Raw genomic sequence first — 26,757 nt, 5'->3', positions numbered from 1 at the left:
AGAGCTAGTAAGTGTTGGAGTTTGGATTTAAAGTCAAGTCTCCAGGCCCAGTGCTCTATTCACTGCAGCTCATCTAGTTGAATATCCTGACCGTGATTTTCCAGAAATAGTTGGTAGCTTTACTGGCCAGAGTTTTAAGGTAATTTTCAAGGGTGGTTTGCATGTAATTCTGCCTCTAGTGTAGACTCCAGGACTCCTGGAGGTGTCCTCTGGTTTTATATATATGATGTCTGGCTACCACCTACTACAGAAACTATAGGATCTACAGAAACTTCTTTGAAAAGAATAATAAAAAAGGGAAAAGAAAGTCACTTTGTTCTAGGGGCTAACTTTAGGTGTTTCATATAAAATATTCTTTTATGAAATTCAGCATTTCTTAGTGTTGAAAACTTTTAATTTTTGGCAGAAATCATGATCACCTAGTGGTATCAATCTAGTGGTGTCTAAAATGCAAAGCAAGAAAATGTTTTTAGAGCAATAAAAACTATATATTCTATCCCCAAAGAAAAGACTAACAAAATTGATAGACCATTTGCAAACTTGATCAAAAAGAAAATGAGTAACGACTTTGGAAGAGAAATAAAGCAAATAACCACAAATGATTATACCCAACAAAACAGACATTTTAATGACAGATTCTATTCCCCCAAATTGAGGAATAGACATAAAAATGTAAAATATCTAAATTAACAAAAGAGGCAGTTGAGAAGCTTAAAAATGGCCAATCTTAGAAACAGAATTTGAGAAAACTCCTCATGAATTTGTAAAGAAGAAATCTGGACCAAGATTTAAAAGTGAATTCTAATAAACCTCTAAAGAAGAAATCATTCCTGTGCTATATAAATAAACTTTCAAAAAATACAGAAAGAATCTCTAAAACATTCCCTCTACTACTAAGTGTCTCAAAAAATATGGTCCCTATACCCAGTCTAAGGAGGAGTAAAACTGGGAAAGAATTCTGTTATCATTAATTAGCATGCTTACAAATTTTTAAAAAAGATTATCAAAGAGACTTCAGTAATAGATTAAAAAGATTCAATATGTTTGAGTTATTTTTATTCTTAGATTGCAGGTATGGGTAGGAAAATCTAATAATTCATATTAATAATAAATACTAAAAATGACGTGATTCTGTCAATAAATGCAGAAAATATTTCTGGCAAAATATAGTATTCACCTATGTTTAAAAAATACTACAAATTGAAAGAATTTTGCTTAATATGACCAATTATCTAAAGATAAGAATGAAGATTACTTCCAATTGTGTAAGCCAATGCTTCTTAAACTGTGGGTCATAAGCCCATATGAGGTCACATAACTGAATGTGGGAGTCATGAAAAATTTGGGAACAATACAAGTTATCAAATATTCTGCAAAGATTTAATTCTTTCTGTAAAAATAAACAAGCACACCCATTTCATTAGTATGCAAATTTGCTTTCATTTTTTAACAAATGATAAAATAATGTGCATGCTGAAGATTTTTTTAAAGATAAATTTCCTTATGGTTAATTATCAGTAAATGTTTTATTTGCATACCTATTTTATATATACCTATATACTTGGGGTCATGTCAAAATTTCTTGGGCGAAAGGGATCCCAAGTGGAAAAAAATTTAAGAGCCCTGGTTGTAAATCCCTAGAAATGGCCCCAATAACATATTTGATGTCAAGCAAGGATGCCTATAGTCTACACTTGTATTTTTAGCATTACAAATGATTATACTATCAGACATTCAAGAGATAGCATAACATAATATTGGGACAGTGCACTGGCCTTAGAGCCAGGAAGAACTTCTATGCAGTTGTTTGACACTAGAATTCCCAGCTGGAGTTGGTAATCTGCATTGATAGAGTTGGTTTTGTTTTTTTTGTTTTTTTAATCAGAGTTCTCTTTTTTGTCATTGAAATCATAGGTCCAGTCCCTGGACCCTTTTCCCTAAATTATGTATGTATGTATGTATGTATGTATATGTGTATATGCATAAACACATGTATCTATACAGTATGTATATATAGAAATAGTGATACAACAAGAAAAGAAAAATGCATGGTGGGTTTAACCAGTATTATGATATGATGACTTAGAATGTTTTCTAGAATCAAGAAAAGGTAAACAGCATAGTAACTCTAGCACGTTGAATACAAAAGTATTTACAGAATAAAAATAGTCACTGAAATCATCAGCAAGTCTGTATTACTGACAAGACCCAGGAGAAAGGATAGAAAAAGAAATTCCATCTGAAAAGACAAAATAAATTCATTCTCTGGAAGCTAATTTACTGAGGTGCTTCTTATGAAATTTTATAGAAATACCATTATGAATTTCTCCAGAAATAAAGGTTTCTTGACTGGGCTACACCAATATGGTAGGAATTGACAACACTAACCAAGCTAGTCTCCCATCATTTTGTTTTAAGGGTCTATTAACACAGGTCTTTGAAATTTTATTTTGATTGATATATCTTGGTTTTTTAAAAATAACACCTTCATTTATGAATACTTCTTCACTCTTTCCCCTTCCCAGTGAACCATTTCTTGTAACAAAGCTTTTATTTTCCAAAACACGCTGCTTATTGAATATAATTTTAGTGTCTTGTAGTCAGTAAAACATGTGTTTATTATTTCGGCTTTTCTACATTTGTTTCTAAGGTATTTTTGTGTCCTGATACTTGGTGAGTTTTGTAAAGGCGCTATAAACATTTTTTAAAATAGATAGGTTTTTTCTTTTTTAATTACTTTTTTGGGTATACATTCAGAGTTGTGAGATTACAGAGTCTCTGCAGTTGTTTTCTTCAAAGATATTGCACCAAGGTGAAGTGCTACCAGAAACATCTGAGTTTATTATGTTTTCATCATTCTACTCTTTCTTTGTTCCAGTTTTTAATGAGAATTCCTTTAATGTCTCTCCATTGCCTAGAATGTTGATGGAATTTCAAGTAGGTACTTTTTATCATATTAAGGAAAAATTCTTCTATCGCTTTTGAAGGGTTTTTTTTTTTGTTATTCATTTTTTTTGAAATCATGAATACATGCTGCAGTTTATCAAATACTTCTGCCTATTTTTAGGATTCCACAATTTGAAATAAGTTTTCCTATTGGTATACTGTGTTATATTGATCATTTTTCTAATACTGAACAATCCTTGCATTTCTGAGATAGGACTTACTTGGTTGTGGTAAATACTTTTTGGATGTTTTTGCATTTTATTTGCTGATGTTCTATTCCATATTTTTACGTTTATTTATTAGTGAGTTTGAGCCTGTCGTTTAATTTTTCAGTGCTATCTCTGGTTTAAAAATCTGGACTGTATTTACCTGATTAAGATGAATTAGATATCATGTCAGCCCTTTCTATGTTTAAAATAATTCTACGTAATTCATCATTTGTTTGTTTTGCTTTGTAAAGATTTGAAAAAATTCATCCATGAACCCACTTGGCCCCAGATATTTTTTTACTGAGCAGTTCATAAATGATGTGTCTTATTTCTCCATCTGAAATTGGTTTATTTAAGTTGCCTATTTATGTTTTTGTGACTGTTCATTCATTTCACTTAAGTAATCTCACCTATAGATGTACTTCTTCTGTACCTTCGCATTTTTTAGTCTCTTTTGCATTTATGAGTATCTCTCGTCTTTTTTCCCCAAATTTTCCTAATTTGCATTTTATCTCTTCATATGTTTTTGACAAGCAATTCTCTCTCTCTCTCTTCTCAATTAAAAAAAAAAAAAAACAACCGAACTTCACAGTAACTGTGCATGCATTGCTAAATCAAACATCTTTCTACATTGGCCAGGTCCAAAAATGAAGTCCTTCCTTTCTGTCACTTCTTTGGCAGGAGGGAGGTATCATGACCCATCTTTGGCCCTCAGGAATACCGATCTGTCATTAAAATGATCAGAGTTCTATAGTCTTTCAAAGTTGTTTTCTTTGTTATTGTTGTATCAAGATATTTAAAAAATGAGGAGAAAAAGAAACAATTTGGCAAAATCAACTACCACACTGCTCACGTCTGACAGTGTTCTGTCATGTTCTGACAATATTCCACATCCAGAGTCCTCTGCAGAGAGTGGAGGAAAGTTCACTTTTCATCTCTTTTCCAGGCCCAAACTTGGTCATTACCCAGGAGTCATTTCTATTTTGTTCTTTCTGTTTACATTTTGTAGTCATTTTTGTCCCCTGGTTCCCCTTACTTCATTCTCCATCAGTTCATGTAAATCTTTCTGTGCTTCTTAGAATTCTTCATTCTCATTGCTTCTTAGAGCACAGTAGTATTTATGCATCGCCACACCATTTTCATGCACCACAGTTTGTTTTGCCATCCCCCATTGACGGACAGCTACTCGGTCTCCAGTTCTTTGCTGTCATTAAAAATGCTGGTATGAATATTTTGGAATATGTAGGACCTTTTTCTCTGTCCTTGATGTCCTCGTCTCCCATCCTATTTCATCAGGTAATTAAAGGAATCCTGAACAACATCCTTCTATCAAAGGATACGAGCAAAGAACACAGCCATTTTATTCTGAGGATAATGTGGACAGCTGGGTTTCAGGTTAATGGAAATCAGGCTGAGATTTCTCAGACAGGATGTCGTTTAGTTCTTGAAGACTGACCCTACCCAGACAGATCAAAATAATCAATGGACCATGGTATATACCATGCTCATTTTATTATGGACTCTGTGATATGAACCTTGCCTGTGACTCTCCATCTGTGACTGATGGAACACTGGTTGCATCTCAACAAGGAAAAATTCATATGAATGTTTTCTCTACTCGTCGGCCACGTGGCTTCAGGAGTCTGGGATCCTCCCTCTCTCCTTACCCCGCTATGAAGCCAGCACCATCCTTCTTGAATAATGTCTGTGGGACATACTCTGAATCGTCCCCTGGAGTTGAACCCCAAGTCCCAAGGGGCTTGACTTGACATTGAGGCACATTTAACCAGCGTCCTTGTTTTGATACTTATTTGGGAGGATATGTTTTCTTTCTTTTTTTCCTCTCTCTTTCTTCTATATCTCCCCTTTGTGTACACACACACACACATATGTATGTATGCATCACTAGGAGACTGAGAATTCAGGATTATGAGAGGAGTCTAGTGGGAATCTCTCGGGCTCAAACTTTAGTGCTCTGGATGAAATATTATAGTTTGTGCTTTTTCAGAGGCCTTTGGCCATCATTGGGAATAGCGAAATGTTATCTGCAGAAATTGCTACATCCCTGAGTAGGCAGTAGCCTTCATCCATACTCATGTAGCATCTGCCAGCCTCCTGGCAGATTGCAAATAGTGAACTGTTATTTGCAGGCATTGCTACATCTTTGAATATATGTAAGCAGTGGCCTTCATCCATACTTATGTAGCATCTGCCAGCCTCCTGTGTCCTCTATCACTGCTGGGAACATCACTATCTACCATCTGAATCAGATACGGTGCTGTTTTGTTGCTGATTCTGGGATCCAGAGGTGACTACAGGCTGCAGTTTGTTTTTTCTGTTTTTTTTCCTGGTGAGTATACTTGCTTATAAACAGCCTTGATCAAGTGGTGAGGTCGGGTCAAGCTAAAGACCTACTGGATGTAGCTGACAGAGTCAGCACTTTTCTGACCTTTTTAGGTCTATGTGTTCGGTGCTCGAAGTGAGATTTGAGCCGAGGAATGGCCAGTGGGACCCTCAAATGGGGAAGCCAGGCTAAAGGTGGGGGCAGTGGATTAGAGGACTTGTTCCCCATTTGATGGACGGCAAGTCCCAGTCCCTTGGTGTGTTGTAGCTTAGTAGGCGATCCCCTTCTCCTGGCTCATCTGGGGGGTGAAGATCCATGCTTTTTTACAGATGGGAAAGGCCTAAGTGCGGCTCTTGATATAACTAAGAGGAGTATGAGAAGCAGAGAAGAAGCAAGGGATGAATTACTGATAATAATAATAGCTAATATTTAAGGTTAGCTTTAAGGCTTTATGGTTTACAGAGTGTTTTCCCTATATAACCTCATCTGACCATCACAGCAGCCTGTGGTGTAGGGGCTATTAATTACCCTCACTTTATAGATGAGGAAACTGAGGCTGAGAAGGGCTGAAGTTACACTTGTTCAGCATCCCCAGCTGGTCAGTGCCTGAAGCAAGATTTAAATTCAGGTCCTCCCAATCTTTTGGCCGCAGCTCTATTGTTCATTGCGTAGGCTGACTCAGCAGATGGAGCAGATAGGAAGAAATTCATATGACCTGGTGAGCCGTAAAAATGCACCTAAGACTATTCAGATTGGGTGTCTACAGGCACATCCTACGGGCACATCCAGTGCTAGGGCCAGTAGTTAGGGTGACAGAGTTTAACACCATTGGCCAGCTTGGAGACCCACAGGTCTTTGGGCTTGGAGATTTGGAGATTTCAGTGATGAAAGCACAGGCTGTGATTCATGTGGAGTGAGGTGTGGACATGGGGGACAGGGATACTTGGAAGGGAATCCCCTAACTTCACCCCTTGCCCCAGAGTTCCTCCCTCAAAGTCATCATGGTTCCCTGGATTATTTCCCTTGTCCTGTGGTTTAGACCAGCAAAATGTGAATAGTCAGGGAGCAACCTGGGAAACAAGAAATGGTGTCTCAGATAAGTAGCAGCAGGTGACCAGTCAGTCTAAAGGAAAAGCCTGGGCCCTGTGGGTTTGTGAGTCGAGGCACGGAAATTTTGATTTTTAATGGCTCTGAAGCCATGTCCCTCGTGGCCCTCACCTTTCATACGATTTTGTTGTGGGCTAAGCCAAACTCAGCAGTCTCCCTTATAGACGCTACAAATCTAAATAGGCATTCATATAGGATAAAGGCTTTTTGTTGAGCCAGCCCACTAATGGCAGAGGACCTGGAGAATTTGAGTGATGAAGCTACCCTGAACGAGAGGGTATGGTGCCTTGAGGGCAGAGGCCATAGATGCCTAGTGGCCCCTACCTTTCCATTGACATAATGGTGAGTGTCAAGATGGTACCTCTTATTCAGACTTCGCACACTGAAATTCCCCTTCACATCTGAAAAGCCTTTATTCAAGACTCCAAAAGGGACACGAGTCCCTTGTTCTTACTAGCCATTAGCTCTACAATGTTAGGTTTATAGCAAAGCCCCAAGAATTTCATCCATATTGCATTAGCAAGACACCGTTTTTGCAACACAGTTTGCTTGTTAGGACGGAACGTGGCATCATATTCCATATCTAAGAGAGGGAGGAGAGTCTCTCCCACTTTTCAGTGGAGACAGAATTGACGATATCAATCACGTTCTTCTCTGCCATCAGAAAACTTGAGTGTTTCTTGAAAGTGAGTCACAAACCACATTCTGTTCTAGAGATGTGCTGTTATAAACGGAAAAACTCTTGAATTTTATGGCACAGAGAAAATCAGTCTGTCCTACGAGTCTCCGAGCCCAAAGACAAAATGTAAATTGGAGGGATGTGAAGCAGAAAAATCAGAAATTTTTGAATCATCTCTTCTCCCCATGGCCTCATCCCCAAATTGACCAGGTGAAAGTAAATGTGGGACGGTTTGGAGTAGGGTAATAGAACTTGCAAGATAGTCAAGATCATGTACAGAAATGGAAATTCCCATATATCCACACTGATTCTCTTTCAGGGATTTGGGGGAGATCCTGTTCTATTCAAGAAACAGTAATATTTTAATCCTAGCAAGCCATTTGACTGCAACTCTATAATCTTTTTGTATTTGCACAAATGTCAGAAGACATGATTTGTTTTTGTTTTTTTTTTAAATCTACTCAAAGAGTATCAAATGACCTTCAAAGTTGGAGGCAGGCTTCACTTCCCTCTGTGGCCTCCTTGAGCTGGGAAGACCCTGGGAGGAGGGTGACCCAGACCTGAGACATTTATGGTTGTTAATTGTGTTTTCTTTTAGATAATCAAAAGCTTCAATGTTAGGGGTGATGGAAGATTTTGCAAGTAGCTTTCACATCCTCTCTGATTCAAAGCAGTGTACTCTGGGAGATCTTGTCAGTAGAATGAGCCTTCACCATTCATGTAGAACACTCCTAATGGTTTCCTAATGCGTTTGAACATACAAACAGTTGGGCTGGATTCTGCTCAGTTTCCCTTTCCTAAAGCTGCCTTTAACCTTGCCACAGCCCTCCTGTGGGTAAGCCGGTTTTGTTAGCAAGTGAGCCAGAAGACTACAGGCACAAGCGCCTGTCCTCATGGTGTTGACAGCCCTAACTTCTCCACAAACTGCCTTGGGTGTCTTCAGGCATATCGGAGGCCAGGCTGTAACTCAATCAGGCACACAGTCATGGCTTTGCCCATTTAATTAACATCATTGTGGTAACATCAGCCAGATTTGCACAACAGCTGGGCTCCTTCTTCGTCACATACTCCCCCTTATGTCTAGTTTCGGTTTTTTAAGATGGCATGAGCTTACGGTCCACGTCTCATAAAATCCAGCACCACAGGTAGAAAAGCCACCCAGATCTCTAAATGGCAGGCCACCGTCAGGTCTGAAGGGGGAGGAAGGCACCGGGACAGGCCCCCCCCCCCCAACTCCCCCGAGCACTTTGCTGGGCTCTGCTGGCTAAGGTGTGTGACTGAAATGAAGACAAAGGGGATAGAATTGAGTGAGACTTAGCCAAGGAGGTAAAGGCCTTTGGGGCAGAAGGGAAGTTGAAGATATAGATCGATTTGAACTTTAAAAGGAATACAGCATCCTTTGAAACGAATTCAAACTGTGATTTTTAAAAGAGAAAGCAAAAGTGGAGCAATTGAAAAATTGTAATCCTTCCTTTCCAGGTTTACAGGCATCATTTTGGGTTAGAAAATGGCCAGTGTGGCTTCAGTGTCCCTCTCTCCCTAGGATTTCCTTCATCTGTGCCTCCAGCTGGTCACCTTAGGTCTTTGAACCTCTGTGACCTTAGGTGTCCCCTTAGCTTTTGCTCAGGCACAGCACCCTTGAACCACATCAGGGATGGTATGACCCATTACAGTCCCTCAGGTAGGAGACAGTCAAATAGGTTTCCCAAAGGTCAAAAGGCAGAGAGAGGGAAAGGGACTGTAAAGCATCAGGATGGAAGTGATTTCACTGATGTCCCAAAGGCTAAAAAAATGCCTATGGAAGTAAAGATTGAGGTGGTCCTGTACCATCATACATATCAAAAAGGCCGAGGGATGGACAGACAGGTCAGTGAACTCCCAGGGAGGAGGAACCAGTCGCAATTATACCTTTGTTCCTGTGCTGCCCTCTCCTGGCCTTTCGTCCACATCTTGCCCATCCTTCCCTCCCTGTGCCCCCCCTCTCCTCTCTCAGCTCCCCCACACTTTCTCTTCCTCCTCTTCCCCCCGAGTCCTAGAGAATCAGTAGGGAGATGGATCACCAGGCCCTGTGCTCATCATGATGGCCAGGAGCTGCCTGCCTCCTCGCTTGGTCCGGCCCTGTGCACTCAGAAATCACGGGGAGTCAGAGCTCCAGGATGGTTTGAATAGCATGCAGCCCCATCCCAACCGTTCAGAGAGGAGGCCAGCCTGATTTGGCCAAAGTCACACAGCAAGGGGATGCCGGAGCTGGGACAACGGTCCCACGTTGGGGCTCTCTCCGTGATGCTATCCTGCAGCAAAGGCTTCATTTCAGCCATGAACTTTTTGCAATTAAAATCAAAAAACATTTTTGATTAATCTATAAAGCACCATGCTAAACCCTGAGACATCAAAGATAAAAAATGACACAGGACTAAGTTCTTAAACTTTGATTATAATAGAACTGGATCAATAGTCAACTGAGTCCTGGATTCAAATTCTGCTCCTAACTCTAGCACTGTGACCTTAACCACTAAATTACCTTGACTCACTCTGTCTCAGTTTCTGTCTCTGTCTGTCTCTCTGTCTCTGTCTCTCTGTCTCTCTCTCTCTCAGTATTCCATCTCTAAAATGGGCATGGAGATTTCTGTCAGCACTCCCTCGCAGAATTAATTCAGAGAGCAAATGGAACAATTTTTGTGAAGCACTTTACAACTAGTTTTCTAAGCAAATGCCAGCTATTGTTGTTACTGGAGGGGAGACGAGACATATGGGACAGAGTGACGGGGGGAGTTTGAGTGGAAGGGGACAAAGGGCCCTGGGAAATGGGAGCAGTGGGAGGAACCTTGAAGGATGGAGCCCGGGGAGGTCACAAGTATGGCCCAGGCAGGGAGATGAGGGCTTAACACAGGGGAGGGGGGTGACCTGGAGGCCACCTTGACAGAAAGAGGAGCCCCTTGAGGAGCTGAGGGAACAGATTGCCCCCAGCCGGGCCTGGCAGCTGGAGAAGTCAAGGCTGCCCCCCGGCTTCTGAGGCTTCCCTACCAGTGATCAGTCACCAGTATTTGCCCAGTGATGCCTGGAACTGCACCCCATCCAATGAGGGGAGATATGTCAGCTTCCTGAGGTCAGGAAGGGCTCTGGCCCCTCTTTGGGCTCGCCCAGGGCTTAGCCTGGCACACGGCAGGCGCTTAATAAACGCTTGCCGGCTGCCTGGCCAGGCCCGGGCCTCTGAGCCTGCGCCTCTGCCCTATGCCCATTGGTTCTCGGGAGCTGGGACGGGGGCGTGCGGGGGCCAGCCTCGGGAATCGATGGGCGATCCCGGGAAGGAGGTAACGGTCTCGGGAAGAAGCTCGGGCCGCCCGTCCCCGCGGCCGTTGCCCGGCAGCCCAATGGAAGAAGAGGGAAAAGAGCCACATGTGATGGCCTTTCAGTGGCTGAGCTACTGTAATGCTGTCTATAAATTGGTCTTTAATAGGAAAACCAGGGAAAATCAGCCCAGGTAATTAGGCAGTAATGAAGGCCTTGTGATGATAATGAATCCAGAGGCTCAGCAAAATGGAAATGCGCACACTCCCAAGGCTTGCCACATGACAGAGGGAGCTGGGGAGCTTGGGAGATCCGTTCCCTGGGCACTGGCTTCCAGGAGCGGGGCTCCCCAAGCCTCCCCCATCGGAGTCCCGCTCCAGGGGCTCCCTGGGGTGTGTGGGGGACCCTGGGCCCCCAAGGCACTGGGAAGGGGCAGGCCTGCCAGTGGAGGGAACTCGAACGTCCAGAGGCTCCCCAAGGTCGGGCAAAGCCCTTTCCTCTCAGTAACTGGGTAAGGCACGTTCTTGTGGCCAGGGTCAGCGCCTCCGTTTTCTAAAGGGGAAAACTGAGGATCAGAAGAGGGGGCCAGTGCCAACCGCGTACCAAACACATTCTTATTGATATCTGCTTCCCCCTTCCCAGGGAGCCTTTACTTGTAGCCATAAGTGTGTCACAGAAGGAGCCCAGCCATCCCAGGAACAAGCACGATTAGCGCTTACTGAGCGCCAAGCAGAGTGCTAAGCACTGGGGGGACAAAGAAGGCCCCCCAACCTCCTGCCCTCCAGGAGCCTGCATTCTGAGGAGGGGGACAATCTGGGAATAAGCATGTATGTGCAAGATGCAAAGGAAAAGGACCTGTCAAAGAGGAAGCATTAGCAAGTGGGGGCCCCAGGGGAAAAGAAAATCAGCAGAACCAATCAACATATATATATATATGGGAAAAAATCTGACACTCAGTGCCATGTTCTCCATTTGGATACCCCAGACTTTGCAAAGGAGCGGGGTGGGGGTCTCCTCGTATCTTTCTCTGTGGCTAAGCTCATCCTTTCTAATTTCAGGGCATTCTCTTTTGATTGTTCTGTCCCTCGCATTCACCTCCTTTCTATGGGCCTCAGTTTCCCTGGAGCAGTTAATTAAATTCTGTAGACCTCAGTTTCCTCATTTTTAAAAGGAGGAGCTTGGCTTAAATGATCTCCAAGGTCTTTCAGAGAGGTCTCTCCAAGGTCTCAAATTTCATGAACACATGTAAAGAAAAAAAAAAATGGGACAGTGACGTGATTGGGAGAGTTAGGATATGTTGAAATATCTCCAGGGAACAAAAAGAGAAAAACAGACTGTTCTTTATAGTTCTCTCTTACAAGGTTATCTTTATTTTCGCCTCAGTATCAGAAGAAAATACAGTTAACTATTTTGTATACTTTGTATATAATGTACACGAATCTTCTGGGATGCACATTTGAGGCTACTGACCTTCAGATTAAAAAATGTAAGAGATTGTGATGTACTTTGTTATTAGCAAATGGCTACAATAAACTCCTGCCTGGAGGTTCCCAGGACTAGAGGGGAACTTGCCGAATTCCCACTTTTCTCAAGTGGAGGGGGGCTTGCTGAGTTCCTACTTTTCTTAGGTGGAGAGATCTCCTTTTGTAGCCTGTATAGAAGAGATTACATGTTTTAATGTATTTAATAATTACAAATTATTACAAATTACAAATAAATTACAAATAATTACAAAACAGCAAGGAGTTCCCAGAGTTAATATGGGACCCATTAGGACCCCTCCCTTGGGGTCCCCCATACATCTCCTGAGGAGTCCAAGTACCATGTGGAGGGAGGGCAAAGCCCAGAGCCTTTGTAACACAAGAACTTAGAAGAGAAATCAAGTGGGGATGCCAGCAGAGTTTGGCCCCCGTTTCCTTTCCTCCTTTGAAACATGACAGTCTTCTAGAATTTATGTAAAATCTCTTACCGTTTCCACCATTGCCAGACTTCAAACCCTTAGCTGGGTTACCAGCTCGAAGACCATATACCCATTGGACCCAGAAATTAAAGAACCAGTATTTAAGGAAGGCTTCCTAGAGTAGGGGATGGGCAAGAGGACTTTTGAGTTAGGAAAACTTCCATTTCAATCTTGGCTTAGTCACTTACTAGCTGTGCTAAATCATTTCAACTCTCCGAGCCTCAGTTTCTGCATTTGTAAGATGGGATACCACCAACTTTATAAGGTCACTCAGATTTTATGAGGTAGCTCAAGTGAGATAGTATACGTAAATATAATAGGTAGAAAGCATTTTGAAGGAATGATTGATTTGTAGCTTCATGGAAGAGCCAAAGAGCCCAGGGCAGCCTGTCAATCAGTTAAAGAAGATTTATTAAAATCAGTTCAAGAAGATTTAGTAAGTCTTTATTTTGGGCCAGCCGGGCCAGATGCTAGATCTCTGAAGACAGAAGCTTACATCTGATGCAGGAGTCGACAGGCACAGTCTAATGCTACCTATAAAAATGTCTATGTATAAAGTGTGTCTTGCCCAGTGTGATTGGGGCACAGATTTTAGGGAGAGGAATAATGAGGAAGAAGACTGGAAAGGTAGGAAGGGACCAGGTTGTAATGAGCTTGAAATGCCAGCTGAGTTTCTACGTGATACTTGAGGCACTAGGGAGCCACTGGAATTTGTTAAGCAGATGAATGAGTTGATCAGACCTGCCCTTTCAAAAAATGACTTTGGCGTTTATGTAGCAAATGGATGGGACTGGAGAGAGGCTTGAGGTGGGAGGTGATGATGTCTAGAACTAGGGTACAGACTGTGTGAATGGTATGGAGGTGCGTAATCTGTGGAGAAATTATGTGGAGAAAAGAAACAATAGCCATGGGAAAAGAAACAACAGCCATGGGAAACAAGAGGGGAGTTATTTGCTGAGGATGAAAGGTTACATAGTATGGATGATGAGGGAGGCTGAGATGAAATACTTAAATAGAGCAAGTTTATAGGGACCGATTACCAGTTGAATTTGGAAAATGTTTAGTTTGAGATGTCTTCCGCACCTCTGGGCACCAACATCTTAGAGATATTTGGTGACAGAGAACTGGAGTTCAGGAGACAGACTAGTGATGGCTACATAAACCCAGGAGTCATTTTCCAAGAGAAGGTAAGTAAGTGATTCGATGAGATCGGCAATAGAGAGAAGGTAGAGAGAAAAGAGACGATAGAGTCTTGGGGGACACTTACAATTAGGGAGATGAGTTAGATGCTGATGAATCAGCAAAGGAGACTAAAAAGGGCTGCTCAGATATGTAGGAGGAGAGCCAGGAGAGAGGAGCCACACAAAAACACAGGGAAGAGAGATCATTCACAGTGAGACAGCTGTCAAAGGTGATAATTCTGAGAGTGGAGGTGACTGCCAGGACTCACCTAGCTACAAATCCTACAAAGGCAGCAGGCCTCAGCTAGCCTCAGGTGCAAGGTAACTGACTCCAGCCCTGAAAGTCAAAGGACCTGAAGAGGGAACAGGACATTCCAGCCTCCTCTAGAGGTGTCTGCCTCCTTGGAAAGGTAATAAGGGACAGGAAGGGAGGACCTAAAAGCTTTGGGACTGAGGTGGTCCAAGTAGAATCACACAAACAGGTTCCTGTGCTGCCCTCTCCTGGCCTTTCGTCCACATCTCGCCCATCCTTCTCTCCCTGTGCCCCCCCTCTCCTCTCTCAGCTCCCTCACACTTTCTCTTCCTCCTCTTCCCCCCGAGTCCTAGAGAATCAGTAGGGAGATGGATCACCAGGCCCTGTGCTCATTGTGATGGCCAGGAGCTGCCTGCTTCCTCGCTTGGTCCAGCCCTGTGCACTCAGAAATCACGGGGAGTCAGAGCTCCGGGACGGTTTGAATAGCATGCAGCCCCATCCCAACCGTTCAGAGAGGAGGCCAGCCTGATTTGGCCAAAGTCACACAGCAAGGGGATGCCGGAGCTGGGACAAAGGCCCCACGTCAGGGCTCTTTCCCTGAAGTTATCCCAAAGGAAATGCTTCCTGGAAGCTGATGACTTTTTCTCATTCATGGCCAACATTTTTCAGGGGCCTATTCTCTTGCAAAGCACTGGGCTGAGACTTCCAAGATAAGAGATGACATAGGGCTTGAGCTCAGGGAGCTTTGGAGTGGAAACAGGCTTGAATTGGGGTCCTGGGTTCAAATCCTACATCTGACACTATCAGTGTATAAGTCATTTAATCTGACTTTCTCTCTCTCGGTGTCTCCATCTTTAAAATGGGCATGGAGATTTCTGTCAGAGCTCTCTCATAGGGTTGAAAATGGAACAATTGCTGCAAAGCACTCTACATCTAGTTTTCTTAGCCAGTGCCAAATGGTTTTGATGCCCGCTGCTTTATAATATAGTTTTAGGTCTGGCACAGGTAGGCCACCTTCATTGGCATTTTCTTTCATTAATTCCCTTGAAATTCTTGACCTTTTGTTCTTCCAGATGAATTTTGTTATTATCGTTTTTTAGCTCTGTGAGGTAATGTCTTGGGAGTTTGCTTGGTATGGTACTAAATAAGTGGATTAATTTAGGCAGTATTGTCATTTTTATTAGATTCGCTCGGCCTACCTGTGAGCACTTGATATGTTTCCAATTGTTTAGATCTGACTTTATTTGTGTGGGAAGTGTTTTGGAGTTGTGTTGATATAGTTCCTGACTTTCCCTTGGCAGGTAGACTCCCAAATATTTTATATTATCAATAGTTATTTTTAAAAATTTTTTTTCTTTACTAAAGCTTTTGATTTTTCAGAACATGCATGGATAATTCTTCAACATTAACCTTTGCAAAACCTTGTGTTCCAATTTCCCCCCTTCCCCCACCCCTCCCCTAGATGGCAAATAGTCTGATATATTCAGCAGTTATTTTAAATGGAATTTCTCTTTGTATCTCTTGCCGCTGGATTTTGTACAACTAGTTTTCTAAACAAATGCCAGCTATTGTTGTTACTGGAGGGGAGACAAGGTATAGAGGATAGAGTGACAGGGGGGAATTTGAGTAGAAGAGGGCAAAGAGCCCTGGGAAATGGGAGCAGTAGGAGAATGCTCTCAGGGGGGACCAGGAATCCAGGGCAGCTTCATGGGGAAGATCAGGGGTGAGGAAGGGGTGCAGAAAGGGCACAGAGCAGACTGAGTTTGGGGAACAGTTCTGTTTCCTGTTGTCTGCCTCCCTTGGGGAAAGGGGAGTGATGGGGGAAAAACTGGAAAAGGTAAATGGGAGTAAGTCTAGTGGACCCTGCATGCCAGCCTAAGGATTCATTTTGCCTGTAGATGCTTGGGAGGCACTGAAGGACAGAGGCCAGGGAGGTCATAAGCATAGCCCAGGCAGGAGAATGAGGGCCTTACACAGTCAGGTGACCTGGAGGCCACCTTGACAGAAAGAGGAGCCCCTTGAGGAGCTGAGGGAACAGATTGCCCCCAGCCGGGCCTGGCAGCTGGAGAAGTCAAGGCTGCCCCCCGGCTTCTGAGGCTTCCCTACCAGTGATCAGTCACCAGTATTTGCCCAGTGATGCCTGGAACTGCACCCCATCCAGTGAGGGGAGATATGTCAGCTTCCTGAGGTCAGGAAGGGCTCTGGCCCCTCTTTGGGCTCGCCCAGGGCTTAGCCTGGCACACGGTGGGCGCTTAATAAATGCTTGCCGGCTGCCTGGCCAGGCCCGGGCCTCTGAGCCTGCGCCTCTGCCCTTTGCCCATTGGTTCTCGGGAGCTGGGACGGGGGCGTGCGGGGGCCAGCCTCGGGAATCGATGGGCGATCCCGGGAAGGAGGTAACGGTCTCGGGAAGAAGCTCGGGCCGCCCGTCCCCGCGGCCGTTGCCCGGCAGCCCAATGGAAGAAAGAGGGAAAAGAGCCACATGTGATGGCCTTTCAGTGGCTGAGCTACTGTAATGCTGTCTATAAATTGGTCTTTAATAGGAAAACCAGGGAAAATCAGCCCAGGTAATTAGGCAGTAATGAAGGCCTTGTGATGATAATGAATCCAGAGGCTCAGCAAAATGGAAATGCGCACACTCCCAAGGCTTGCCACATGACAGAGGGAGCTGGGGAGCTTGGGAGATCCGTTCCCTGGGCACTGGCTTCCAGGAGCGGGGCTCCCCAAGCCTCCCCCATCGGAGTCCCGCTCCAGGGGCTCCCTGGGGTGTGTGGGGAAGTACTTTGTGCACTGGCTACAAGCATTATGATTCCCATTTTCTACAAAGGCAAGCGAAAGACCACAGGAGTAGAACCCATGGTGGGAGAGGAAGCTTAGAGAGGAGGCATTAGCTTCCTGGGTCAAGGGGTCACCAAGCGAAAAAATCCACCAAATTTCTCAGTCTAATGCAAACATTCACCATTCTGTGCTGAATTCAGTACCTTCTTTGGTTTTGTCCTTGTGCCCAACATTGCCCTTTCTGCCCTTTGAGGGAAGGAGAGGTGGCCCTGTCACTACATACTGTCAAAGTCATCCTGCCGATTGTTTTCTTGGTCTTGTTTACTTTACTCTATATTAGGTTTCTCTTTGTCCACAATGTTTGTCTTTTCCTGCAGCCAGTCAGTCAACAAGTCTTTATTAAAGCCCCACTATGTGCCAGGAAGCATGCTAAGCCCCAGGAGAGACAAAGGCCAAGAGACAGCACAGTATTTTGGGCCACATTCATGTCCCACAATTTCTTTAGCAATCCCCTTATCAATGGATATCAAGTGTCTTTCCAATTCTTTGTTTCTATACAAAGTGCTTTTCATATAAATATTTTGGTTTATATAAATTCTTTCTTTTGGTGATTCACCTTATTTGGAGTATATGATTAGGAGGAGACTCTCCCAGCCAAAGGGATGGGCATTGGAGTGATTCTTTCTCAGATGCTTTTCTGAAGATCCTCCAAGAATGTCCAAGTATGGGAAGTGCTGCCAGGCGCATGGAGGGCATGAGAGAAGGGCTTGTGTAGACAGTGGTGGTACCCGAGCCGAGCCTGGAAGGGAGCTGGGGGATAAAGGAGAGCGTCTCAGGCTGCGGGGGATCACCCGTGCAAAGGCACCAGGGAGTAAGAGACCCGGGGGTTGGCAACAGGAAGCAGACCGAGTTGGCGGGCACGCGGTGGGACTGATGCCTTCGCGGCCCCCTCACCCTGCGGCTGTTCGATGCTTCCATCAGACATCTCGGGACACGAACTGGACGTGAGCAGCAGCGAGAGATGCTCAAAGAAGCTGCGGGGGAAGAGAAAGAGCCCTGCGTACCTGAAGGCAGGCTCCCTGGCCGGGACTCTCTGCCAAGACCTCTCTGGGGCACCTGACCAGCGCCCCCCCTCTCCCCCCCGACCTCAGTTTCCTTGGAGAAAGCAGTTAAAATCCTTGTACCTCAGCTTCTCCGTTTGTAAAAGGGGAGGTTTGAACTGGCTCATCTCCAAGATCTCTTCCAGCTCTGGCATTTTATGCAAAGAGAAACAAACTTGCAGCCACTGGTAAGGGGAGGCAGGAAAGGCATGAACCGGGGCCAGAGTAAACAGCAGCCCGAGAAAATCATCTTTTATCTCGGCCTCAGCATCAGCAAAAAGACATTTAGTAGTTTGTATACTTTGGGTATATGAATGTTCCCCATTCACATCGGAGACCAGTGTCCTTCACATTTTTGCAAGGCACATTTCTAAAACTGTGAGATTAGAATAGTTCTTGACCCGAATTACCCAATAGGAAAATCCCCTACTACTTTCTCTTGACTAGAGGTACAGCAGGTCAAAGGAAAAAAAGTTGAGCAAACATAGATATTCTTTGTAAAAATATTGCTGACACTTTCTAATGACTGACACTTTCCCACCCCCAGTAGAATCTTCTTTTTGGTAATCAAATTAAGCAAAACAAATGAACACGGTGACCATTTCTGAGAATATGTCACACTCTATGCTTATAGTCCACAACCTCTCTGCAAGAAACCTTTTCCCTTAAAGTATGAGAAATGTGTTTTGTAGCTAGTTTTTAAACAGGAAAACAGAATCCCCCCCCCCCAAAAAAAAATTCACTGCAAATTTTGTCCTATTTCCCTTTAGTTGGGAGTATTCCACGTCGGCAGATACCCTCTGAATTTATAACTTCTATCAATCTGTTTTCACAGTGGAAAACACTAATCTGGATATTTCATAGCCAAGAAACTACTGGGCTGAGATATCCAAGTGATTGAGAGCCCACAGATGATCTGGAACTGACTCGTACTACAAAACTAGTGTTCACTTTTCACTGAGAGCTTTTATACTTCAGACACTGGGAAATGCCACAAACTAGAGCTTGATTTATTGTTTTGTAGATTTTCTAGACCTAAGAAAAGTGATGCAGAAAAAGTTAATAATGCAGATTAAACTTAAAAGTATGTCCGGATATAAACTGCTTGCATTTTTGTTTTTCTTCCCGGGTTATTTCTACCTTCTGAATCCACTTCTCCCTGTGCAACAAGAAAACTGTTCGGTTCTGCACACGTAAATTGTATCCAGGATATACTGTAACCCATTCAACATGTAAAGGACTGCTTGCCATCTAGGGGAGGGGGTGGAGGGAGAGAGGGGAAAAATTGGAACAGAAGTGAATGCAAGGGATAATGCTGTATAAAATTACCCTGGCATGCGTTCTATCAATAAAAAATTATTAAAAAAAGAAAGAAAGAAAGTTAAAATAAAATATACTTTATTCATGACAGGGTTTTATAAAGAAACCATTTTATAAAATTTGAAACATTAAAAAAAAAAAGTATGTCCGGTATACTTTTTTTTTTTTTCTTGGAGAGATGGTTGTTAAATATTTACCAGCACGCTGTTGATTGAGATTCAGGAGAGTTTTGTTCCTCCCCGCACCTCCCCTCCCACACAATTAAGTACCCTTTGTGAGCTGACTTTATTGTTCGGTCATTTTTGTTTTTTCCCCAGTTATGTTCATTATCTCATTTTGGGATTTTCTTGGCAAAGATACTAGAGGGACTTGCCATTTCTAGCTCCAGCTCATTTTACAGATGAGGAAACTGAGGCAAACAGGATATATGACTTGCCCAGGGTCACATCTCAGTAAGCATCTCAGGCCAGATTTGAACTCATGAAGATGAATTTTTCCGACTCTTAGTTTAATAGTCTATCCACTGCAGCGCCACCTAGCTTCCACCTTTATTTTTCTTTTCTTGTAATCCTGTTGAGGACTCGGCTCTAGATGCCAACCTAGAATTTAGGACCCGCAGCCGATCAAAGAGCCTCCCATTCACCACCCAGTTAGCTAACTGGAGCCATTTGTCGGACATCTCATTTTGAGTCTCTACAGGTGATTCCCTCGGACATATTTAGGGTTCTCTTTCTTCTATCCCATGATTCCTCTGCCCTCTGTCATATTGGCTCCTATGCTACTGTGGAAGGAAAGCTTAGTCTGGAGGTTCCAACTCTGCTTCTTTCACATACTAACTGTGGGACCTTGGGTCAAGTCACTGAACTGCTAGTCTGACAAATGAGGAGGGGGGCTGGGGTCCACGACCTCTGGAAATCCTTCCAGCTCTCAATCCTCTGCGACCATGAAAATATGAAATTTCACATTCCAGCTTGCTCCCACCTGTCGGGAGAGAAAAGCTAGCTGGCTTCTGACTGCTTTCAAGCACCCATCTCCCATGTTCCTGCTTAAAGAGGATGAGAAGCCATTGAGGTCATGGTAAAGTGGGACTTTCGAAGCATCTGGCCTTAGGCAGTGAGTGATGTTGGCAGGGTTCAAGGCCTGGGGAAGGCTGCCAGCACCTGTGCTTCATAAATTAGTCAGCTGTCACCCAGCAGGTGGGAATGTGGCACCAGGAGGCAGCCTGCCCCACAGGGCCGCAAAGTGGGGCAAAGCCTCTGGCTCAGGCTAACCACAAATCCCAGGACCGTCCCAAGGCTCCTTTTTCTGCGGCCGAGTGTGGGTTACCCCAAGCCCTCAGAGTTGGGGTGCAGGAGGGAGGGCTTGGGGGTCCGATCTGGTGTGGTCAGTGTCCCCCAGAAGGCGGTCATTCTGTCTCTGCTCGAGGACCTGGAGGGTGGGGCCAAGGCCATCTCCTAAGACGGCCCGCTCCACTTTGGGAGAGCTCCAATTGCTAGCAAGCTTTTCCTTACATGGAGCCCAAATCTGCCCCTCTCTACCTTCCAGCCATTCCTGGGAGTTGGGCCCCCTGGGGCCAGGCAGCAGAATGCTAATCCCTTTTCCATATGACAGCCCTTCAAATACTTGGAGAGGCCTGTAATACCCCACTCTGGCTCTTCTGTAGGCTAAGCATGCATGGGCCCTTCTCCTGATCCTTGTATGGTATGATCTCCACTCCCTTCACAGGTCTGATCCCCCTTCTCTGGTTGCTCTCAGCTCTCAAGTTCCTTCCTGAAACGCAAGGCCCAAACTGGATGTAACAGTCCCTCTTTGCTCTGCCCAGGGCTAAGATCCCTAATGGAGCTGTAACGTGAACTTGAGGGATTTGAGGAATACATACACACATACACATACACGCACAAATATTAAAGTCATAGAATCAGTGAATCGCTGAGTTTCTAAAACACAGATCTCAGATCTGTCACTCTTCTCCTCAAACCTCTTCAGTGACTCCCTCTTGCCTTTAGGACAAAATGCAAACATTTTTTCACCCAGTACTCCCACCTCTATGTCCAGCCAGATTTCATATTACTTGCCTTCACCACTCTACATTCCAATTAAGCGGGCCATCTAGCCGTTCCTTAAACATGCCATTTCATCTTCCACCTCCAGAATGCTGCCCACTCTGTCCTTTGTACCTGTAAGGCACTAACTGCCTCTTCATCTCCACCGTGTAGACTCCCTAGACTCCTTCAACCCTAGCTAAAAGCCCTCATGAGATTCCTTGGACATCCATTCTCTTACCCCAATAGGATGCAATCTTCGGGAGGGCAGGGGTCGTTCTGGTTTTGTTTCCAGTGCTTGGTAATGCTTGGCAAAAAGGAGGTGCTCGCTAAATAGTCATGAAGTTGAAAGGACATCAGAACAGATGCAAGGCGATGATTTTCCCAAAGCCCAACTCAGTGTCCTCAAAAGAGATAGAATCGGGGCAGAGTCAGCCTGGGAATGTTTCCTCACCTCAGAAGATGGCCATTGTCCTGGGAAACACCCCAGTGGCTTCCTGTAGAATGGCTTTGCCTTATTCCATAGGGCGGCTTCCCGGGCTTCATGAAGGCTACCAAAAACTGTGTACGAGCCACATGGAGGAGTAAGGCGATAATATTAAGAAGGATCACGAAGCTTAGGAGTGGATAGGGTTTGAATTTCAAGCTAGTTCTTCTGACCCCCTGGGTTTTATGGAGGATGAAATGAGCTAATACTATGTGCCCGTGACTTTGCAGACTGCTAGCCAAATGTAGGCCAGCCTTGTTTCAGTTACATGGGGTTCCTTCCGGTCTTCTGGAAAACCTTGCCATGCATCAGTCCCATTGCTCCTGGAGATGCCTTGTGCCCCAGAGATTCAGTGGCCCGTTAGCTTTCCTCAGAAGATGGGGAGTCCTCCATCTCCCTGGTGAGAGGGATGGCTGATTTGGAGAAGGCCTCCTTTTGAGCTCATGCCCTCAGGGTCTCTTTTGTATTATAGCTTTTTTATTTACAACACATATGCATGGGTAATTTTTCAGCATTGACCCTTGCAGAACCTTCTGTTCCACATTATCCCCTCCTTCCCCCCACCCCCTCCTCTAGATGGCAGGTAGTCCAATACATTAAATATGTTCAAGTATATGTTAAATCCAATATATGTATGCCTATTTATACAGTTATCTTGCTGCACAAGAAAAATCAGATCTAGAGAGAAAGTAAAAAAACCTGAGAAGGAAAACCAAAATGCAAGCAAACAATAACAGAAAGAGTGCAAATCCTATGTTATTCTGAGGGTCTTTTCAAAGGCTTCTCTCCCATATCCCCTGCTCTCCACTCATGTGACCAGCATCCTGGCTCCTTCGGGTCCTCAGTAGATCTCTCCGAGGTAGCTTGCTCATGGCCACACTGCACCCCTCCCTTGCCTCTCTCTGCCCCAACTCGGGCAAGTTCCTCTTTTTTTTGCAATAGTAGAATGCTAGAGCTAGAGGGATCTCTTAGTCCCGTGTTCTCACTGTACAAAGGAGGAAAGCGAGCCCCAGAACATAGATAAGCTAAAAGGACCAGAAGTTACGAAAGGTGGGACCAGGATAAGGATCCAGGGCCTTTTCAAGCACTCTTCTCCCCGTGTTGCCTTTGTCGCCCCAGTGCGTCCTGAAGGTGCCGGGCACGTGGTAATATTTCTTAGGTCGCATGGATGATGTTGATTCCTCATGTGGGAGGCAAGTCAGTCCCAGGATCTCAAAGCCATGTATACAAATTAGGGGTGGAAAGCAGCCTCTCTTTAAATGGCTATGAGTCACCAAGCTTCCACCTAGAAATCTCCCAGCCCCCAAATGCCAGTCTAGGTACAAGGGATGCCTCCTCACTGTGTGCTTCTTGTCCTCCGTTGACTTTGGCCAACAGCTGAGTCAGCTTGGAGGCCCCCATTAGCTTGGGGAAGAAGCAGCATCTCTTGCCAATGATTTCTGGTCACTGGCGAAATATGCCTCATTGCAGAATCAGAGCTGGACAATTGGAAGGGGCCTTGGCAGCCCTGTGGTCCAACCTGTACACAAAGGGAATGCCAGCTCTGTCACCTTAGGTGGTGATGGGAGTGGGGAACTGGGAAGAAAGCAGACTAATTGTTCTCAATAAGAATTCTGTATCAGATGGGCAAAGGGGTAGGGGAAGACTCCAGAGGGAGACCGGACTAAGAGAAGGAGAAATGGGAGGCAGGATTCATGGGCTTAGAGCCATCTTCCCAATTTTCTTAGAAAGAAGAGGATACAACTTCTGAACAATTAGGGCTGGGTCCTAAAGAGAAGAGGGATGAGTTGAGAAATAGTATCCTGCTCCTGGAGGGCTTTGAACGCTGATTGGCTGATCACTTGATGCGGATGGTCCAGGGGCGACTTCCAGTTCCAGTATGGGTGGGAGGAAGACGGCCTCTCCAACTTGGAGAGTGACCACTGGAGAGGACACAATGGCCTCGAAGGCTCGGAGCCCAAGGGGAGAGGGGGAGCTTGGAGCTCACAGAGGCCAATCCCTTCATTTACACCCGAGGCCCAAGTGGGGAGATAGATGGCGGGGCCCCTGTGGCCCAAGGCCTAAGCTGCAGGTCCTGGATTCAAACTCCTCTCCTCCCCCGCCCATCAGTGCCTCTTGGCACTGGCTGGGAGGGGTGGGGTCCGACCCCAAGACCCTCGCTGGGCTGCGCCGCCTCCTTTGGGGGTCCCGGGCTCAATCACCAGGAGACGGGGCAGACCTTGCCAGAGCATTAGAGGGAGCCAGGAGGGGAGCTCTGCCTCCCGCTCCCCTGACAGGGGAGCCAACTGTCATCCCTTCTCAAGAGAAGTAGCACCTTGGCTGTCACCCTCATCTGTTGCTTATTTCGGGAAGCTCAGAGCGATCAGATTACTGCAGGCAGGCCCCTGGCCCCTCAATTTCCCCTCCAATAGAAATTCTTCCGCGGCCATTCGGCTAAAACATCTCTTCCAAAGGTCACCGATGACCTCCTGGGAGCCAACACCGAGGGGCTATTTTCAGCCCTCCTTCTCTCTGCCCTTTTCTGGAGCTCTGCCGTCCCCCTCGCCCCTCTCCCCTCCCCGGCCCGGGGGGACAGGTGCTCTCTTGAGCCTTCTCCCTGCCTCCCCTTCCTGCCCCCCCCCAGCCGCCTTGCCACGGGAGGCCTCCTCTGCCCCCTCCCGTTGGCCCGGGTCCACATCTCTCTCTCCCTTGTGAACGTCCTCGGTTCCCATGGCCTTTTGGGGCATCTCCATGAGAAGGGCCCCAAATCTGTCTGTCTGTCCGTCTGCCCCCGGTGGTGCTCTGATCTCTCCCGGGGTCATCGGCTTCCCGGTCCGTCTCCACCACGAGCTCCCCAAACGTCTCCCATCCCCAGCCGGACTCGTCCCCTGCCCCCGACCAGCTCAGCTTTGTCCCCGCGGGCCCCCCGATCTCCACGGTCACGCTGGCTCCTTTCCCCTCCTCCGGCCGGCCGCCGCCTCCTTTCTGCCCGTCTTCCACATTTGCCCCGACTCCTGCAACCCTTCTCTCCCCGTCCCAAGCCGCCCTTCCCACCGTGGCCACGTTGGGCCTTAGAAAATGCGGCTCTCGTCGCCCCTTCCGCCTCCTTCTCAAAAACCTGCAGTTTCCCCAATTGCTTAATGGTTCTCGCGGCCGCCAGGCCCTCCTCACTCAGTGCAGCTTCCTCCATGGGCCAGAAGCAGCCTGCGAGGGCCGGGGCCCACACCAGTCCCTGGCACGGGCCTTCGGGGCTCCTGTCGCTTCCGAGGGAGAGCACGTGCTCCCCAGAAACGCCGAGGCCCTCGCCTCTCCTTTCCTTTAAACAAGAATTCGTGACCTCCCTCTCTGCGACGCCCGACATCGCGTCGCCCAATTCCCTCGCCAGCCTCAGTTGACGAGACGCGCCTTCGCGGACTCTAGCTTCAGTCACTCGGGCCTCCTGAGCGTCCCAGGACCCAACAGTCCATCCCTCGTGGGCCCCTTCCTCCAGGGGACGAGAGCCCGCCGAGCACGCAGCTTCCTCCCCGTCCCCCTCCCAGGTCTTTGGCTTCCAGAGGGATGCCCCTTCCCCGGGGCTGCCCAATCTCCCTACTCTTCCTCAGGATCCCTCATGTGTCTGTCTCCACAGCCTGTGCCCAGGAGCAGCTCAGCTTGGCGAGGGCAGGAACCGCTCAGACCTGGGGCTCTGGGGCTCCAGCATGGGGCCTCAAGGGCTGGGGGGTGGGAGCGATGTGGGGGAGGCGCAGGCGGCTTCGGGGCACAGAGGGTGGGGACGGGACTAAGACAAGGGGTGCCATTTTGACCTGGGTCAGCGTCCAAGGGCGATTCCCCGGCCGGGACTCCCTAGAACCAGGGCGCCCTAGCCCGAGGGCTCTGGGCAGATTGGACGCAGTTGGGGAAGGTAGCTTGTCCAGCCCGGCCTTCTGGGAAGGGCCGCCCAACTGAGCTCAGGGTCCTGGGTTCTCTTTCCTGGTCTGTTCCTGGGGCCGACCAACCATGTGGCCCAAGGGAGGACCCTCTCCGGGCCCCACTTTGGGGCCCTTCAGTCCAAGGCAGCTTGCCGCCAGGGAGGGAGGCTGAACCCCAGAGAAGGGAAGTGCCCTTTCTGAGGCGGCTCAAGGAGGGGGTGGCCAGCGGCGGGAGCGGGGGGCAACTTCTCCCGGAGGGCTCTCGGCGCCCCGGGCCGGCTAGTCGGCGGGCCGTGGGGTTCTGGGCCCCTTCTCCATTACAGGCTCTCGGCTCCCAGGCGCTCCCCGGGGCCGGGCCCGTCCAGCTGACAGATCAATCACTGATCAGCTTACAGAGGCCTTCTCTCCATTTCCCCAAGTATCCCAAGCATTGGGAGCAGATGATCCCAGGCTAAAAGGAGCCCCTGACATGCCCTGCAAGCGAGACCCAGGCTCCAGGCGTCCCCAGCAAACCCCGAGAGGCCGAGGGGCCCACCCCGGCCTCTGCACACAGCGGGAGGGGCAAGTTTCCATGACGGATTCAGTAACTGCCAACAAAGGCCAGAAACACGGATCAAGTGTCTGATGGCAGAGCACAAGTGTTGAGCACGGGGCCGGGGTCACCGGGGGAGGGAGGGGGTCTCTGGACCCCGTGGAGCTAGAGGGAGTCAGGGCCAGTCAGCGAGCGGCCGGCGAGCCCTGTGGGCCCCGTGCTGGATCTGGGGGGCACACAAAGAAAGGCACCAAACACCCAGTCTTGTCCTCCTGGGGCTCCGGGTCTAAGGGGAGGCGGCGTGGGACGGGAGCCGGAAGGCCCGGCCGTCGCCCACAGAGAGGAGGGAGACCCTCCCCCTAAGAGACAAGGGGCGGGCCTTCTTGCTGAAGGTGGGGAGAAAATGGGGGCCCCCAGGAAGCAGAGAAGGGGTGGAGGGCCCTCCAGGAGTGGGGTACAGCCGGGCCAATACCCAGAGTCGGGGGATGGAGCATCTTGGGTAAGGAGCAGCCAGGAGGCCTGGGACAGGGCCCGGAGGGCAGAAGGTGGAAGGAGAGTGGGGAGGGGGGCAGAGCTCAGGTTCTCAGGGCTTACCCCCCCGATGGGGGCCGCAGAGATAACGGGGAGCCCCGGAGGTCAGTGGCTGA

The 26,757-nt window shown here is 47.0% G+C and overlaps 1 protein-coding gene across 3 annotated transcripts in view; it reads left to right on the top strand.

The window, feature by feature from the left end:
* Nucleotides 1-26,757, top strand: part of GPR50 (G protein-coupled receptor 50) — a 137,190-nt gene that overhangs the window by 60,638 nt on the left and 49,795 nt on the right. The window contains exon 1 of one of the 3 annotated variants that reach the window (XM_051968685.1): nt 13,559-13,720. The exons of 1 other annotated variant lie outside the window; for it this stretch is intronic. The gene's annotated coding sequence lies outside the window, so the exon portion shown is untranslated. Of the gene's footprint in view, nt 1-13,558; nt 13,721-26,757 lie in introns of those variants that run through there. One more of the 3 variants, XM_051968683.1, reaches the window with a different exon arrangement.

The sequence above is a fragment of the Antechinus flavipes genome, chromosome X, assembly GCF_016432865.1.
Source record: "Antechinus flavipes isolate AdamAnt ecotype Samford, QLD, Australia chromosome X, AdamAnt_v2, whole genome shotgun sequence".
NCBI lineage: Eukaryota > Metazoa > Chordata > Mammalia > Dasyuromorphia > Dasyuridae > Antechinus > Antechinus flavipes.
Note: the sequence above shows the minus strand (reverse complement) of the source record. Positions and strands in the feature narration are given on the sequence as shown.